This window comes from Hordeum vulgare, chromosome 6H (assembly GCF_904849725.1).
Source record: "Hordeum vulgare subsp. vulgare chromosome 6H, MorexV3_pseudomolecules_assembly, whole genome shotgun sequence".
Lineage (NCBI taxonomy): Eukaryota > Viridiplantae > Streptophyta > Magnoliopsida > Poales > Poaceae > Hordeum > Hordeum vulgare.
The window spans coordinates 307,849,540-307,869,566 of record NC_058523.1 but is presented as its reverse complement, the minus strand read 5'-3'; positions in this window follow the sequence as shown (position 1 = coordinate 307,869,566).

Genomic DNA, 20,027 nt, shown 5'->3' with positions numbered 1-20,027 from the left:
CTTCGAGTGGATCCGAGTTTTGCCAACTCATCAGCTGCTTGCTTATTCAGTCGCGGAAGATGGTGAAGTTCGAGACCTTCAAACTTCTTCTCGAGCTTCCTTACTGCGTTGCTGTATGCAGTCATGGTGGGGTTCCTGACATCCCACTCCTTCATCACTTGATTAACCACCAAATCTGAATCGCCATAGACCATCAAGCGACGGACGCCGAGTGTGATGGCCATGCGCAATCCGTAAAGGAGAGCTTCATACTCTGCCTCATTGTTGGAAGAATCCAAATGTACCTGCAACACATACTTAAGCTTATCACCTTTTGGCGATATGATCACTACGCCAGCGCCAGAGCCATTCAGCATCTTGGACCCATCGAAGAACATAGTCCAATGAGTCGAGTAGATGTGAGTCGGTTGCTGTTGTTCTACCCATTCTGCTATGAAGTCAGCTAGAGCTTGAGACTTTATAGCCTTTTTGGCTTCAAACTTGATGTTGCAGTATAACATCTCCATAGCCCACTTCGCCACTCGGCCTGATGCGTCTCGATTGTGGAGGATTTCCGACAACGGAGCATCAGAAACGACAGACACCGAGTGGTCTTGGAAATAGTGAGCCACCTGCTTTGCAGTCATGTAGATCCCATAAATAAGCTTTTGATAATGGGGATACCTCTGCTTGAAAGGAGTCAGGACTTCGAAGACATAATATACTGGCCGTTGAACCTTGTACGCTTTCCCTTCTTCTGCACGTTCGACTATGAGAACAGTGCTGACGACTTGATTTGTAGCCGCAATGTACAGAAGAAGGGGTTCTTTACTGAGCGGGGCAGTAAGAACAGGCTGGGTGGAAAGCTGGGCTTTGAGGTCGTCGAATGCAATCTGGGCTTCGTCTGTCCACTTGAAAGTATCTGATTTCTTCATGAGTCGGTACAGAGGTAACGCCTTCTCGCCGAGTCGAGCGATAAACCTGCTCAAAGCTGCTAGGCAACCTGTGAGCCTTTGAACATCATGTATTCTGACCGGCCTCTCCATTCGGACGATGGTCCCGATCTTTTCGGGGTTGACATCGATTCCTCATTCGGAAACGAAGAAACCGAGTAACTTTCCGCTGGGAACACCGAATGAACACTTGGCAGGGTTGAGCTTGATATCGTACCTACGAAGGTTGGCGAATGTTTCTGCCAAATCAGTCAGCAGGTCGGAACCTTTGCGTGACTTGACTATGATATCGTCCATATATGCCTCCACATTTTGACTGATCTGGTCAAGGAGGCATTTCTGGATCATGCGCATAAAAGTTGCTCCTGCATTCTTCAAACCGAATGGCATAGTGATGTAGCAGAAACACCCGAATGGGGTGATGAAGGCTGTTTTTAATTCATCCGGACCATACAGACGGATCTGATGATAGCCCGAATAGGCACAAGGAATGATAAACGCTAGCAACCCGCAGTCGAATCGACAATTTGATCAATGCGGGGGAGCGGGAAATGATCTTTCGGGCAGACCTTATTGAGATGCTTGAAGTCGATGCACATACGGAGGGACTTGTCCTTCTTGGGCACCATGACAACATTGGCGAGCCACTCGGAGTGGTGTACCTCGCGAATGAAGTTGGCTGCCAAAAGTTTAGCCACCTCCTCTCCGATTGCCTTCCTTTTGTGCGCGGCGGACCGACGCAGGCATTCTCGGATGGGCCGAGCGGTAGGATCCACATGCAGTCGGTGCTTAGCCAACTACCTGGGTACACCTGGCATGTCAGCGGGCTTCCATGCGAAAATGTCCTAGTTCTCACGGAGGAATTGGATGAAGGGTGGTGGAGATGTTCGTCGGGGCGGCGGTGTCGTCCGTCGGGTGGATGCTGACTTTCTTCGTGTCGCCCGCCGACTGGAATGCGGACTCCGAAGCTGGCTTCTTCGAACGTATGAAGTCAGCGGGGTCAGCCGTCTTCTTGTACTCATCCAGCTCGAGGATAGCCATGTGCTGATCGGCAATCCGCGACCTCTGATGCAGACACTCTTCGGCCCGCTGCCGATTGCCTATGATGGTGATCACACCTTTGGGACCCGGCATCTTCACCTTCAAATACACGTAACATGGACGGGCCATGAAACGTGCATACGCCGGACGGCCCAGAATTACATGGTATGCACCCTGGAAGTCCACCACCTCGAATGTCAGCTTTTCCTTGCGGAAGTTCTTGTCGGAGCCGAAAAGGACGTCCAACGCGATCTAGCCGAGTGACTTGGCCTTTCGTCCTGGGACGACTCCGTGGAACTGCATGCTGCTCTCGCTAAGTTTGGACATCGGAATGCCCATCCCCTTGAGAGTGTCAGCGTACATGATGTTCAAGCCGCTGCCGCCATCCATGAGGACTTTGTGCAGTCGGACTCCGTCCACCACTGGGTCGACTACCAGAGCCTGCCTCCCCGGGGTGGGCACGTGTGCTGGATGACCCGACTGATCAAAGGTGACGCAGTCTGAGACCATTTGAGGAACGTGGGGTTGGTCGGGGTGGCCATGTTCACCTCCCTGTTCACCAGCTTCAGTCGACTCTTGCTTTCCACGTCAGCAAAAATCATCAATGTTGCATGGACTTGGGGGAACGGATCCCCCTTGTCCTCATCATCCTGCTCGTTGTCCTTTTCACTCGGCTGCCCTTCGCCGAACCCTTGGATCAGGAGGCGACATTGACGAGTGGTGTGCTTCGGGAATATGGCGTTGCCTTCTTCATCCATCTTCGTGTGTATTGGACATGGCTGATCCACGATGGAGTTCCCGAACTGCTTCTTCTTGGGGGTGTACTGAGCTTTCCCCTTGCCCTTGAACTTGGCATTTGTAACGGCAGCTGCCTCTGCCTGCGGAGTGGACGGAGCTTTCTGCTTTTGCTTCCGATTGCTATTCCCATCTCCGTCGGCGACTGCCTTGTGCTCGCCGCTACGTATGCGGTCCTCTTCTTCGCCATTTGAATAGCGTGCGGCTATCTCCATCATCTTGCTCATGGAGATGTCGCCTGTCCGACCGAACTTCCGGTACAGATCTCTGTACCGCACGCCTGCCTTGAATGCGCAGACTGCTTGATGCTCTGTGACGTTCTCCACCGTGTGGTAGAGGGTCGTCCAGCGCTGGATGAAATCGCGCAGGGGCTCATTCTGCGTCTGGACGCAGTGCTGGAGCTCCACGAGACCAGCAGGGCGTTTGCACGTGCCCTTGAAGGTGCTGATGAACACTCGGGACAGAGCTGCCCAGCTGTAGATGCTTGATGGAGCCAACTGATTCAGCCACGCTCGTGCCGAGCCGTTGAGCATCAGGGGGAGATGTTTCATGGCGACCTGGTCATCTCCACCACCGATCTGGACCGCCACTCGGTAGTCGTCCAGCCACGTTTCTGGCTTGGATTCTCCTATGAACTTGTTGATCCCCGTCGCCAATCGGAAGTTGGGAGGGATGTCAGCTGAACGGATGGCCCGACTGAAGCACTCGGGGCCAGAGACGATGGTCCTGCTTCCACTCGGACGGTCTCTATCGTGACCATCACGGTGGGCTCGACTACCGTCGACCTTCCTCTGGGTGATGTACCCTCTTGCGTCGGGCCTTGGATCATACGTGTCACCGACTGAACGCCGATCATCATTATGTCGGGGCCCATAAGGCCCACCCCGCGGAGGGGTGCGTGAAAGGCGACGATCTTCGGGATTCGTGGAACGGCTGCCCCCTCTCCGTCGCTGATGAGAGTGGGGGCTGTAAACCGACCGATGTGTGTTCGCGTGAACAAAACTATTGTGGATCGTGTTGTGCGACTGGGAGACCGCCAAATTCTGCTGCTGCGCCGTGTGCAACAGGGCATGGATCTGCTCGATCCCTCTACCAGCCTCCGAATCAGTCGGTTGGAGGGAATCGGCTATCTTGGCAGCGGCAGCCAGGTTGAGGACGGGTGTACGGAACACCTCGACGTTGCTCTGACGAGCGCGTCGACTGGCAGAACGGTGGTGTTGACGGCGAGCGCCGGACGATTCGCCGACCTCGCGCTCGTTCCGGTGGGGACTTTCATGGGAATTTGCCATGAGAACTTCGGCTGCAGGCCTGCAACCCAAGTACTCGGAAGGTAACTCAGTTGGAACTGAGTCCAAGCACTGGGACGGCAGCGCGACCACAACCGACTCGAGGACCGTCACTTGAGAGGACGCGTTCTGGCGCGCCTGGGCGTGTCGCACCCAACGCTGGAGCCGCGGACGGCGGGACCGCTTGTTGCGGCGCATGACGGGGGCGAAGGTCGACACCGGGGCCGACTGCTGGAGAAGAAGGACGCCGTGGGCACCGGCATGGAAGTGCGTAGCCCCGCGACTGGGGAGCGCCTCGACATCGAGAGACGCATCCCGAAGCCATGCCGAATCGTCGACGATGAAGGAGAGTGCACCGAAGAGGATCTCCCGACCCATGCATAAATCTCCGCCGGACGACATGATGAAAAGATGAAACTGCAAACTCGCCGGAAGTCGCTTAGATGCCTGCCCCACGGTGGGCGCCAACTGTCGTGGGTATAAGTCTGACAGTAGATGTGTAGGGTACGAAAGGATGGGCAGAGCCTTAGCTACGGTGAGGTTGTATGAGTTCAGGCCCCTCTGCGGTGGAGGTAAAATCCCTACATCTCAGTGCTCTTGGGAGCTTAGTGTCGAGGGGAATATAGGATTACAGTAAATGCCAACCCCTGCACTAGTGGGGAAGGGCGGCTTATATAGAGTGCGCTGCCCTTCACAACGGCCCGGTGGACAGGGGTGGAGTAGTGGCGAATAAATGCCTACGTTACAGGTAACGTATGCCTTAAATGCTAATAATGGTGTATGCAAACGTATGACCGTTGCCCTCCTGGGAGGTTACGATGTACAGAGTGGAATTCAGTCGGTACGATAAATATGCTCCGAATGCTCGTCACCGACTGGATGATGGGGGGTCCTTAGTTCAGTCGGAACTGTCTAAGGGCCTTGCCCTCTATGAAGGGTAGTCCTTTGGTAGGACCTATAGGGCAGGCCTATGACCCTACCCTGGGACTATAACCCCATCACAAATACATCTCATCCTCCCATGTATCATTGGGATTGAGCACCGCAAGATTGAACCCATTACAATGCACTGCTCCCGTTGAAGATAAATCAATCTAGTTGGCCAAAGCAAACCGGTAGCCCGGAGAGAAATACGAAGCTATCGTAATCATGCATCTATATAACCAAAAAGACTCAATATATTTTCATGAATAACCTACACATAAACCCATAGATCATTGGATCCCAACAAACAAACCGCAAAGATCATTACATGGGATAAATTCTCGCGGGAATTGCGGTGATCTTTGCATTGCAGAAGACAGACACAGAGATAGAGAGAGAGAGATAGATAGCCATCTAGGTACTAACTACGTACCCAAAGGTGTATGGTAAACTACTCACACATCACCATGGATCAGCAAGGTTTATGTAGACGCCCTCCGTCATTAACCCCCCCCACTCCGGCAGGGCACCGGAACAGGGCTCCAAATGGGATCATGGCGAAACACAGACTTGATGTGGCAGAAAAAGATTTTGGGTGGATATCTGGTGTTTCCATAATATATTAGGATTCATAGGAGTGGAGATAGGTTAAGAGGCGTCGACTGGCGGTCCCAAGCCATCAGGGCGTAGCCCCACCCTCCCCCTAGGCGCGCCCTGTTCGCTGGGTGCCACCCCTGCGTTGCTTAGGGTCTCCCTCCAAAGCTTCAATGTCCTATTTTTATACAGGAGAAAATTGTCAAAAAGTTCCATTGCAATTGGACCTCGTTTGGTACAGTTTTCCTAAAGCCAAAACACGCAAAAAGCAACAACTCGCACTGGGCACTAGGGTAATAGGTTAGTTCCTGAAAATGGTATAAGACAACATATAAATGAATATGAAGTATCCAAGATTTATAACATAATAGCATTGAACAATGAAAAATTATACATATGTTGGAGACACATCAGCATCCCCAAGCTTAATTCATGCTTGTCCTCCAGTAGGTAAATGCTAAAAACAGAATTTTGATGTGACATGCTACCTAACATGTAATCTTATTCACGTGTGATCATTGTGAAACGACGAACTAATAAACATCAACATAGTAATATCCATAAACGTAAGTAACACAATCATCAGCATTCAAAAATAATATACGATCCCTAAAGATTGTTAGTCCCCATTCATTTTATCATATTAGCATGGCATGGTCTGCTTCCACCACATGAATGCAAATGTTGAGCACCACAATTTAAATTGGGTAACTAGATTGTACTTCTTAACGTGCTTCAACATTTTCAACCTCACTCAATACTTGGGCATGAACCATGGACATAACATATGGGTGGAATAGAATATGGTGGTAGGTATCAAAGGACTAAAAGTGGAGAAGAAAGTCTCGCGTCAATTGGGCACACCAACTCGCTATGGCGATGCCCATAGCTCAATGCAAGGAGCAGGGATTGACATGGAACATATGCACTAGAGCTATAAGTGTATGAAAGCACAATAGAAGCTAAGTGGGTGTGCATCCAACTTGCTTGGCCATGAAGACCTCGGGCATTCGAGGAAGTCCGTCATCAAAACATGCAAGCGAAGTTCTATACTGAAAAGTTCCCACTAGCATATGAAAATGAAAACTTATGAGACTCTCTATATGAAAAACATGGTGCTTTCTCTAAGCACGAGTGTGGAAAAAGAAGTAGTAACATTGTCCCTTCTCTCTTTTCTCTCATTTATTTCGATCTTTCTTTTCTTCCTTTTTACTCATTTTTGCATTTTCTTTTTCTTTATGTTTCCTTTCTCTTTATTTATTTTTTTGTTTTTAATTTTATTTTTCAACTAGAGTATCATCTCGGCTTGTGGGTGTATCATAGTATCCATGATACTTTCCTCACTGATAGGTTGCTCTAATGATAATGAACATCACACTTCTATTTCCAGACAACTCGATATAACAACTCAATGATGGTGGAAGAAATGAATCTATATGGACGCATCTAGCAGTGTACCAGGATGTGAAATGATATAGCATAACATTTAAAAAATGATGGATGGTGGCTTTTCCATGAATACTATGTCATTTAGATGATCATGCGAAGCAATATGAAGATGAACACACAAGTCATATGATGTAAAAATGGAAGTTGCATGGTAATATATCTCAGAATAGCTATGTAAATGCCATGATAGGTAGGTATGGTGGCTGTTTTGAGGAGGATATGAGGTGGCTTATGTACAGCAGAGTGTATCATGCCGCAGGGTTTGGATGCACCGGTGAAGATTGCACCATTCCTCGAGGTACCGAAGAGGCTAGAAATTATTGAAAGGTGAGTGTGCGTATATCCATGGATTCACGTTAGTCATAAAGAACTCATACACTTATTGCAAATCCTTATTAGCATTCTTGAAGAAAAATACTAACGGGGATATAGCCCTAGGGTAGGGTCATAGGTCTGACCAATACGTCCTACCCAAGGGCACCTCATTATTAGTTTAAGGACTACAAGGGAAATTCCTACTGGATCGTGACAACATCTAATCCACTCGGTACGGATCCACTCAGACAAGTACATTCCATCCACTCGGATGACAGTCAACCACTCGTCCGTATGACTCACTCGGTCATGCAAATACCAACAGTCAGCAAGACATCTGTAGTGGGCTGACATTATGGCATCAATGCCCCATCTTGTAACATAAGAGGTGAGGAGGTGGCGCACTCTATATAAGCCACCCCCCTCCACATAGCTAGGGACATCTTCTTCTTGTCCTCCTTCGGGCTCATTCTTTCCCTGGAGCTCCGTCTCTCTCTCTATACCATGTAACTCATGTCCATGACAGATAAAACGAAGCCTCTCCGGAGCACGAGACGTAGGGTTGTTATCTCCACTGCGAGAGGCCTGAACTTGCTAAAACCACCGTGTCACCCATGTGCATCTTGATAGATCATGCTCCGTTATCCTACCCTCTTTCTATTGTCGGAATCATTACCACGACAGTTGGTGCCCACCGTGGGGCATGGCGTCTATCGAGCCATGATGCATATGGTTATTCCTTCAACCACCGGCGTCGTCCGCCTCATGGTTGTCATGTGCGGCCACCGGCGTCCTTCGCCTTATGGTCGTCGTGCACAGCCACCGACGTCCGCTGCCTCATTGCTGTCATGCGTGGCCACCGGCGTCCTCCGCCTCGGTCATCGTGTGCGGCCACCGGCATCGTCCCAATCATGGTCGTCACGCGCAGCCTCCAGCGTTGCCTGCTTCATCATCGCCAAGCGCGGCCTCCGGCGCAGGCTTCTTCATCGTTGCCACGCAAACGGCCACCGACGCGTCGATGCATCATACTCATTTGCGACATAATCGTCGAGCCCCTACAAACGGCCATGACGTGATCCATCCCATCATTTTCGGCCTCTAGGACACCACCGTCGAGCTTCCACACATGGCAGCCCCGTTTCGTGGCATCGGCTCTTCCTGCAACCCATGGAGTGGCATCTCAGTGATCAGGTCCGTGCATTCGACACAATATTTTCTGCCTTGTATGCATACAGTAATTATCTATGCCAGACTTCATGCATGGACTGAATGCGATCAATTTCGCATGCATGGATTAAATGTTTTTAGTTTCGCATGCATAGAGTAACTAGCTTTACCTCAGTCATGCATGGAGTAAATATCTTCAGTTTCACATGCATGGACTAAATAACATTACCTCACGTCATGCATGCTGGATAAAACGTCACGTTCAGAGTAACTAGTCGGTCGTTCAATGCCGATGGTAAGTGCATGCGTTACATGACCACTTGGTCGATCAATTAACTACATGCAGGAAAAACGAAAACGGAAGGACGTGGTGGCCTTCAACGCTGGGTTAATTGGCTGGAGGATCAACTCCACGCAGTAAACGTGGGCTAACCATTTTGTCTGAGATGAATTTTGCATACACATGACCAACATGTAGTGACTCGGTCGCCCTACATGCTGTCGCTCGGTCGGACGCGTCGTCATCACTCGGCCGCTCTGCGCAATGTCGCTCAGTCGGACACGCATCGTCCACACTCGGCCGCCCCACGCGTCGTCACTCCGTCGGACGCGTCATCATCACTCGGCCGCCCTGCATGCCGTCACGCAGTCGGACGCGTCGTGAGCACTCGGTCGCCCCGCGCGCCGCCCCTTAGTCGGATGTCTCATCATCACTCGACCGCCCTGCATGTTGTCACTCAGTCGGACGCGTCGTCAGCGCTCAGCCGCCCTGCGCGCCGTCCCTCACTCGGATCCGTCGTCAGCACTCGGTAGCTTTGCGCATCGCCAGTCAGCAAGACAAGCCATCCTCACTCGGCTGGAGACTCCTTCGTTGCTCGGCAGCTCCGCGTGCCGCCACTCGATTGGACGCTCTTTCGTCACTCGGCAGCTTCGCGTGTCGTCACTCAGCTGGAGGCTCCTTCGTCACCTGGTTGCTCTGTGCGTCGTCACTCGGCCGCCCCGCGTGTCTCCACTCAGCTAGACGCGTCTTCATCGCTTGATCGCCCAACACGTCGCCACTCAGCCGGACGTGTCTACTTCGCTCGACCGCCCCGCGCGTCGTCAGGCAGCTAAGTCATTTTTTCACAGACTACATTCTATTAAATAAATCATTACAGAGTGTCGAGGAAGTCACACATGATGTTCACTCGGAGGCCACGCCACTGAGTGTACCTCTGCACTCGGTTGTTTATTTTTATGTGGGAACACTTCACTTCCGCTTCGTTTGGGTCCAGTACTCAAACGAGTTCTGCCGGATCCTTCACTCTTTTACACTCTTGCTGGTTCCGAACCAGCAATCACGTGGCACATCCAGCGGGTGTCTATGGGTGCAGTTTACACGAACTATTTCAGAAAAGATCATATTACTTTTATAATTTTTTATGTTGGCTTGTGCTATTTTTCATACACAGGTCACTCGACGCATCCGTGCGCCATCCTCGTCGCTGCTCAGGCTCAGTCGCAGCAACGATCATTCATGTTTTTCACGTGTTCAGAAGCCCCTTCAATGACGTGGTGGACACGGCCACCCCGCGAGCCGTCAGTGGGTCGGACGCCTCCTCGACATACATCACTTGGCCACCCCGCGCGTTGCCACTCAGCCAGAATCGTCTACCTCACTCGGATGCCATGCGCATCGCCACTCCTTGTAGCACATCTTCATCATTCGGCTGCCCTACGCGCCACCGCTCAACTTAGCTGTGATTCTGTATCGCCTAAGTTAAAACAACTCTGGGTACGGACATGCTCCACACTCGGGAACTTAGCTGCGACTCTGTATCGCCTAAGTTAAAAACAACTCTGAGTGCGGACATGCTCCACACTCGGGGGCTTAGATGCGACTCCGTATCGCCTAAGTTAAAAACAACTCTGAGTGCGGACATGCTCCACACAAGGGGTCTTAGCTGCGACTCCATATCGCCTAAGTTAAAAACAACTCCGAGTGCGGACATGCTCCACACACGGGGACTTAGCTGTGACTCCGTATCGCCTAAGTTAAAAAGAACTCTGAGTGCGGACATGCTCCACACTCGGGGGCTTAGTTGCGACTCCGTATCTCCTAAGTTAAAAACAACTCCGAGTGCGGACATGCTCCACACTCGGGGACTTAGCTGCGACTCCGTATCGCCTAAGTTAAAAACAACTCCGAGTGTGGACATGCTCCACACTCGGGGACTTAGTTGCGACTCTGTATCGCCTAAGTTAAAAACAACTCTAAGTGCAGACATGCTCCACACTCGGGGGCTTAGCTGTGACTCCGTATCACCTAAGTTAAAAACAACTCCGAGTGCGGACATGCTCCACGCTCGGGGACTTAGCTGCGACTCTGTATCGCCTAAGTTAAAAACAACTCTGAGTGCGGACATGCTCCACACTCGGAGGCTTAGCTGGGACTCTGTATCGCCTAAGTTCAAAACAACTCCGAGTGCGTAAATGCTCCACTCTCGGGGACTTAGCTCAGACTCCGTATCGCCTAAGTTAAAAAACAACTCCGAGTGCGGACATGCTCCACACTCGGGGACTTAGCTGCGACTCCGTATCGCCTAAGTTAAAAACAACTCCGAGTGCGGACATGCTCCACACTTGAGGACTTAGTTGCGACTCCGTATCGCCTAAGTTAAGAACAACTCTGAGTGCGGACATGCTCCGCACTCGGAGGCTTTGCTGCGACTCTGTATCGCCTAAGTTAAAACAACTCCGAGTACGGACACGCTCCACACTCGGGGGCTCAGTTGCGGCTCCATATCGTCTAAGTTAAAAACTACTCCGAGTACAGACATGCTCGACACTCGGGAAGTTAGCTGCGACCCCATATCGCCTAAGTTAAAAACAACTCTTAGAGACTTGACTTTGATGTAGAAATCATATAATGCAGATACAACAAACATTCAACATGACGAGCATTGGATGACTTAAACCCTCTGCCGGACTCATCTAGTCCGACAGAGGCTCGAGGACTACACCCAGTGGGTGCACTTAGCGTGCCCCCACTAGAAGAGAAAAACAAAAAAGAAACATTCTGCTTGGTCAGGTCCACCAACAACATCCAAGTCCAACAGATTGAACAGATTCCAACAGACTACCAGCAGTCAGTCAGAGTCTCAAGATCCTGTTGGTCACTTGGATCTACTTCAATTCTTAAGTTCACTCGGATGTACCACTCAGCGGAATCGATCAGGGCGAATGATGAAGACTTCAATCAACACATAATTTCGCAAGGCCCTGAAGCACGTTCAAGTTCGGTCTGCTACTACAAGATTTACATCGACACCTTCACCACTCGGACCCTGATCCATTCGGGGGCTAATGACGGGGATATAGCCCTAGGATAGGGTCATAGGTCTGACCAATACGTCCTACCCAAGGGCACCTCATTATTAGTTTAAGGACTACAAGGGAAATTCCTACTGGATCGTGACAACATCTAATCCACTCGGTACGGATCCACTCAGACAAGTACATTCCATCCACTCGGATGACAGTCAACCACTCGTCCGTATGACTCACTCGGTCATGCAAATACCAACAGTCGGCAAGACATCTGTAGTGGGCTGACATTATGGCATCAATGCCCCATCTTGTAACATAAGAGGTCAGGAGGTGGCGCACTCTATATAAGCCACCCCCCTCCACATAGCTAGGGACATCTTCTTCTTCTCCTCCTTCGGGCTCATTCTTTCCCTGGAGCTCTGTCTCTCTCTCTATACCATGTAACTCAGGTCCATGACAGATAAAACGAAGCCTCTCCGGAGCATGAGACGTAGGGTTGTTATCTCCACTGCGAGAGGCCTGAACTTGCTAAAACCACCGTGTCACCCATGTGCATCTTGATAGATCATGCTCCGTTATCCTACCCTCTTTCTATTGTCGGAATCGTTACCACGACAAATACTACTCACATGCTCTTAGGGCGGAGGTTGGTAGGATTTAACCATCGCGCGCCCCTCATGTGAACAACTCTAGGATTTCAACGAGGAATAAGAATGCTCACACATCATCACCATGCCATAAGAAATATTTAAATTAAAAGCAAGTTAACACCCTTTAACTATCGGTATTTGTATTAACCAATAACCATGCACTCATGCCCTTTTATATTACCACATTAATATCATTAACCCATAATTTCTCTTTCATTTGCTAGATGTAAGTTTTTATTATATCATATCATTTTTGAACTAGTTTTATAACCCATGCAGATTACTATTTCCCCTATTATATTGTCAAACAAATATATGTGAAAAACGAGAGTGCAATTATTTCTATAAAATCTACATTCAACCATGCTCTATAAGATATAACTGACGTACTAGAGCAACTTCTTAGATCAAAATATATAAGTGAATCACATAGAGTATTCTAACAAATCATGGTGACCATGTGTCTCTCTCAAATAGGTGCGTCCAAAAAACAATGATTGTGGAAAACTAAGAAAAAGCAAAGTATAATACACTACGGTCCAAGCAAAAAACATATAATGTGATGAATTAAAATATAGCTCCAAGTGGCATTCCAATGGAATGGGGACGAAAGAGGGGATGTCTTCTAAGGCAGCGTCAAGCTTAGATGGTTGAGTCTTCCTAGGATATTACCTTCGATTCCTTTGCATCCCCAAGCTTAGGGTCTTGCCGCTCCTTATTCCTTCATCCATCATGATCACACTCAAAACTTGAAAACTTTAGCACACAAAACTCAACCGAAACCTTGTGAGATCCGTTAGTACAATAGGCAAATAACAATATTTAGTTAATGTTATAAATTGATTCATATTAAATTATTACAGAAGATACTGTATTCTAACTTCTCCATGGCTTATACCCCACAATACAATCCATATCATCACCAAAACAAAAAAAACTATGCAAGCAAAAACAAAATCTCTCTAAAACAGAACAGTCTGTAATGCTCAACAATAAAACCATACTTATTTAACTTTGAAAATTTATGAAAATTACAAATCCTCGTTAATTTGTATGTCAATGTTGTGTAAAAAGTTCAGATCAAAAATACGTTCCAGCAAAATCACAGAAATTCTACACTAGACATAAAAGTTTGTTATTTTTTCACAGGATCGAATCTACTTATCATCCAAATCATCCCAAAGGATTTACATGGCACAAACACTAACTAAAACATAAAAACACAATCATTACAGTAGTAATGATCATTCAAACACAAAAAGTATTGTGTTGTCTCCCAACAAGCTTTTTCTTTATAGCCATTAAGATTGGCTTGGGATAATAATGATGCTCATATAAAATACATGACTTGAAGAAAAAAGAGAGCATCATAAAACATGTGACAAGAACATTTAAGTCTAACATACTTGCTATGCCAAGGAATTTTTAAGAAAAGAATTTATCAAGACAAGAAGTGTCTAGCATACGCAAGTAGGTAGAATGAAGCACTAACAATTTGAACATCAATAGAGGTAAATAAGTAACATGAAAATTTGTATAGACACATTTCCCTCTATCATAATAGTTACAAATAGGAAAATAATCAAACTCAATAGTATAAATATGATGCAAAACATTCCCTTTATGGTCCATATGCATACAAATCTTATAATCTTCCAAGATGGTGGAATTAACATCAACTAAAGTCATGACCTTTCCACACCCACTTTTATCACAAATTGCAAAAGATTGATCATTCTTCAAAGTAGAGGGATCAATATTACCTAAAGTTCACACTCTTCCAAACCCACTTTTAGTAGTACTTCAAATATCATTATCAATAATATATTCATCACGAAGCTCAAATGGGTTTTCAAGATCATAAGAAACATCATGATTATCACCCCAATCATGATCATTAGCATAACTTATATTCATAGAATTTATACTAGCAACATTGAAATCATGTGTTTCATTCAAGGAACAATTATATTCACTTTGTAAAGTTATTTTCACAGTTCATCACAATTTTTAGATTCAAGATTTTCAAGCTAGACCTCATTAAGATAATCTAGTGCACTCAACTCAGTATCAATTGGTTCAACATAATCCGGTATTTTGAAAATATTAGCAAGTGAATAAGGATCCATTTATCTCAGACTTTTTCTTTTTCTTTCTGTGTTTGTGTGACAAAGATAAAGATAGCACGTCTAAGAAAGTTGATAATAGAACAAGTGAATTATAATGTGTGTGTAGGTACGTGATAAGAATTTGATGAAGTCTCCCTGGCAACGGAGCCAAAAATCCTTCCTGCTACTTGCAAACTATGATGGAATTTTCTCGAAAGAGGAGGTGACGGAATCTGGGACTAAGGGGTCCTTGGGCTGCCAGCCTATATCCACGGAGCGGACTCATGGGCCGCTCTATGACTATCATCGAGGGGCGAGACTACATGACGATGTTGTATTAAGGATGGAAACTTCTGAAGCCCTCGTGTGTGCTTCAAATCAAGGTAATAATATCGGCATGCTTATTCCCTGATGCAACCAACCAAATGTAACCCTAGGTACACCTGGTGTCTATAGAAACCAGAGGGTTTTAGTTCGTAGAAGACATCGATCAAACCATCATTGTTGGGCATATACCCTACGGGTTAACCCGACATGGGGATAACCAGCGTGGCCAACACTTTGGGCAGGAGGCCCAGGATGCAGAGGCCCAAGAGGCGACTCGCTAAGAGGCCGGCTCAAACCCATCACTTGAAGGCCGGCTCATTTAGAAAAACGTGGAGATTCTCCCTCTCTCAAGTTAGTAATAAGTAGAAGAGAACACGGGTTGCAATGCGACCTGGAATCTATTGTAATCTCAAGGCCTCCACCTACATATATAAAGGGGATCCCTTGAGGTAGAAAGGACAGGTAAAAAAGACTCGAGAGCTAGGTTATCGATTCCGCACCCTTGTAATCGAGACCATCATTATCAATAGACACAAAAGTAGGACGTATGCTTTTACCTCCATCGGAGGGGCCGAACCTTGGTAAACTTGCGTCTCTCGTCTCCCGACTAACCCCTTTAGGTCGCCACCTAAGTGCGATGGCTCCTAGACTTAGTCCTTTAACGAGGATATCTTCCGTGCCAAAATACAACAGTTGGCACCCACTATGGGGTCAGCTCACAGTGGAGTTGAGTTCTTGAAGGGAGCTCTTCCAGGGATCAAGGGATATGCGATCGGCGAGATGACCAAGATTCACCATGTCAAGCTCTACATCAGCGACTCAGACTGGGGTCCCGAGGCTGGCTCAATCCAGTATGGGTACCGGGTCCCCTTCGGCAAGATCAACATGTTCGTCGGCAAGATCGGTGTGTCAGGACCCGAGCTACACATCTGCACCGACAGAGCCGGCTTGATGCAAGCAACCGGCCACATTCCACTCGATCGGAAGCACGTCTTCATTGGTTTTACTCAAGGGGTTGAACTTTTGGACAACTATGTGACCAACGGGGATACTTTCATCCACTCTGAACACGGCAAGTCATCAACCGGTGACACTCAGTCGATTAACCCACTTTTCGATGACCGGGTTGGGAGCTACACAGATGATTTGGAGTTTATCGAACCATTGCGCCAAGACGCCATCTACATGGCATGGACCGTTGCCGCTCAAAATTCCACCATCACGGGAACAGCCAACGACACTGGCGGGTTAGCATCAGCTTTAGGAGCCATCAGAGTGGGCAAGATGCGAGCTCAAGCATTGGGGCACTTTATTGTAGAGATATCAAACCTTGTGGCATCATCGGATACATCATAAAATCAGGAGGAGCGTAACACAGAGCTGACTAGGCTCCCTGTTCTACGGAGATATCGATGCTGAGAGCATTCACATGGCGGAGCTACACGATCACATCCATAGTGAAATTGAGTGCTTAAAGGCAGAAACATGCCAGATGGGACTCCGTCAAAATGCCTCGGAAGTTGTTCACCAGAGGATACATGAGAGCCACGGGTCTCTTAACAATTAGACTTCTCGATTTTAAGATGCTCTGCAGTGCACATTAGGGACTGGGCAACCTCAGGCGGAGTAGCCCCATTAGTCGGCTCAGCAACCCCCAGCAGCTCAAACACCACGGGTTGAGCCATCACCATGCCGTTTCCATACATCGGTGGGCACTTCCCTAACCCGGTGGATAACACGCTCGCTGTGCTTCGCCACCTTGAGGCTCTTCCGATTACTGGAAACACCCCAATTCAAGTTGAAGCTACGGACACCGTTAACATGCTGAAAACAACAGTCACCCAACAGGCGTAGTATTCCTAAAGTGGAGACCGGGTTGACTCTACACCTTACGCAAGCCGTAGCAAGACTCGCCGTGATTCACTATTGGTGTCCAGTAGTGGACGCAGACAACAGCAGTAGAATTCCCCAAACCATAATGTGGTTTCGGATGCCCTAGCAATAGTAGACACTACTCGAGCATTACGAGAAGGACAATCAGCAGCGGTGACGGCGGATCAAGAGCCACGCTCCGTGACCCAGCCTAATTCTTCAATGGAGGATTGAAATAGTAGGACGATTGGAGTTTCATGCTTATCTCCAGCTCTACGCAACAAGCATATGCCAAGGACTTCAAAAGTCCTCGCAAGGTTCCCAATTATACGGCTAACCTCGAGCTGTGGCATGGATTGGAAGTTATGAGCTAGCTATGGACATGCTTGATGTTAGCGATGGTGTGTGTACTAAGTACTTGACTTTGATGTTGGCAGGTCCGCTCTTACATGGTTAAAAACTTTCCCCCCAATTCCATTAATTCTTGGTCAGAGTTGAAGGAACGCTTCGTCAAGAATTGTAAATGTACGTGCAAGAGGAAGATGACGATTGTCGACTGACAGCATTGTGTGCAATGTACAGATGAGTTGGCTCACCATTGAACTTGATGAGACGCGGAGATCATCCACTCGTCTGACAGTATCACAACTGCCCAAGCCATTTTGATTGTGGAGAAAATGGCCATTTTCAACCTCTTGTCCAAAAGCTTGTGTGCCTCAAGCGGAAGGTCTAGGATATGTGGGACCTGATGAATGTCCTTACCAGGTATGCTGAGCCCAATAGCACCAAAGATCCTGGTTCAGATGAGGATAAATCTGGCAAAGGGAAGAAGCACGACAATGGAAAAGGTCATCAACAGCACAATTTTTGGCATCAGGGAAATCGTAATAACTAGGGCAATGGTGGAAAATGCAAGAATTCAGAAGGCGGGTTAGAATTTGTTGTTAACACCAAAACTGGTTTCAAAAATTAGCAACGAAACAACAACCCTGGTAGGGAATATACAGGGAAACCACACAATTTTGAAGAACCACTCAAGGCCCCTTGTCCAAAACATAGTTTCCCCAATAAACCATCCACTCATTTGTGGGGAAAATGCCACTTCATGCGGGTGTACCATGATCAAGTTTTCCAGCACTTTCAAGGAGTCATTCTGGCGGGTTTAGTGGCGGCTTGTGTAGGGGCTTTGTAGATCCAAGCTCTGATGAGCCGGGTAGCTCAGCTGTAGGTTATTAACACTCTGGCGATAATAACAATAGTCAGCAATGCACAAGACACGGAAGTCAATAGAATGATAATCAACATGGTTTCAAAGTAATCCCAGGCAAATGAGCAGCGAACAGTATCATGTGTTCACCACTAGTACGTGCAGGTGGGAAAGTAAGGTCAAAAAGAGGGCCATCAATATGGTTGAGCCGACAACCCCCAGGTATTTTAATTGGTCTGAATACCTAATCACATGGAGCTGAGACGATAATAAATCCCAGGTTGATAGTCCGGTTGTCTTGGCTATGGTGGTGGCGCCTCAAGTGGGACGTTATGTTCTCAACTGTTAGGAAAGCAACTTGTATTCCCATGAGGCCATAGGCCGATATATATACATGTACAGGTGATGGACTATATGCAGGAAAACCCCTTATATATTGAGATAAATACAAAAGGGTACATGACTTGTATTATAACTCTAACACCCCCCCCCTCAAACTCATGGTGGATGAACAACACTGAGTTTGGAGAGATAAAAGCCATGTTGTGCTCTAGTCCGGGCCTTCGTGAGGAAATCCGCCAACTGTAACTCGGAAGGCACATACTGAAGAGCAACAACCTGATCCTGCACAGCAGCGCCCACATAGAAAGCATCAACACCAACATGCTTGGTGAGCTCATGCTTCACAGGATCGTGCGCAATGCTAATAGCACATGTACTCCTAGATAAGAGCAGAGTCGGTGTAGTGACAAACACCAAAATCCTGAAGTAACCACCGTAACCAAGTCACCTCTGCCGTCAAAAGAGCCATCGCTCGCAACTCAGCCTCTGCACTCGAACGGGAAACTACAATATGTTTCTTCGTCTTCCAGGCAATGAGAGAACCACCAAGAAAAACACAGTAAGCAGAAAGTGAACGGCGATCTGAAGGATCACTAGCCCACGTAGCATCCGAATAGGCATGAAGCTGTAAAGAACTGGAGCGAGGAAAGAATAAACGGTGAGAGATTGTGCCCCGAAGATATCGGAGAACACGTAGGAGATGACTATAGTGAACCGATGTGGGAGTAGAGACAAACTGACTCAGAATATGAACCGGATAAGAAATATCCGGACGAGTGACAGCTAGATAAACAAGACTGCCAACAAGATGACGATAGCGCGTCGGGTCAGGCAGGGGATCACCATCAGTAGCAGAGAGGTGAACATTGAGCTCCATAGGAGTCTCAACAATGCGCTCATCAGTAAGAGCAGCACGAGCAAGAAGATCCTGGATACACTTTTCCTGGGATATAAAAAAGCCATCAGAGGTAGAAGAGACTTCAATCCCAAGAAAGTAGCGAAGAGGTCCAAGATCAGACATCAGGAACTGCTCACTAAGACGAGCCTTGACAAAGGCAATATACTCAGGGTCATCCCCAGTGATGACCATGTCATCAACATAAAGAAGAAGAAGAGTCGGACCACGAGGAGAAAGGTCAATAAACAATGCTGGATCATGAACACTGGGTGAAAAACCAGCGGCAGTCACCACAGACACAAAACGCTCAAACCAGGCTCGGGGGGCTTGCTTAAGGCCATAGAGAGAGCGACGAAGACGGCATACCATGCCATCAGGAACAGAATACCCAGGTGGAGGCTGCATGTACACCTCCTCACGTAGCTCACCATTAAGAAAATCATTCTTAACTTCAAGCTGAGAGATAGACCAGTGGTGCGTAGAGGCCACGGCAAGAAGTGTACGAACAGTGGTCATATGAGCCACAGGAGCAAAAGTCTCGTCATAATCACGACCATGCTCCTGCTGAAAACCACGAGCCACAAGACGAGCTTTGTGATGCTCAAGAGAACCATCGGAGCGAGTCTTTACCTTGTAGACCCACTTACAAGTGATGGGACGGACTCCAGGAGGAAGGGAAACAAGATCCCACGTACCTATGCATTCAAGAGCAGCAATCTCCTCAGCCATCGCAAACTTCCATTCAGGATGAACAACAGCCTGATGATAAGTAGTCGGCTCAAGAACAGCAGCTCCAGCGGTGGAAAATCCT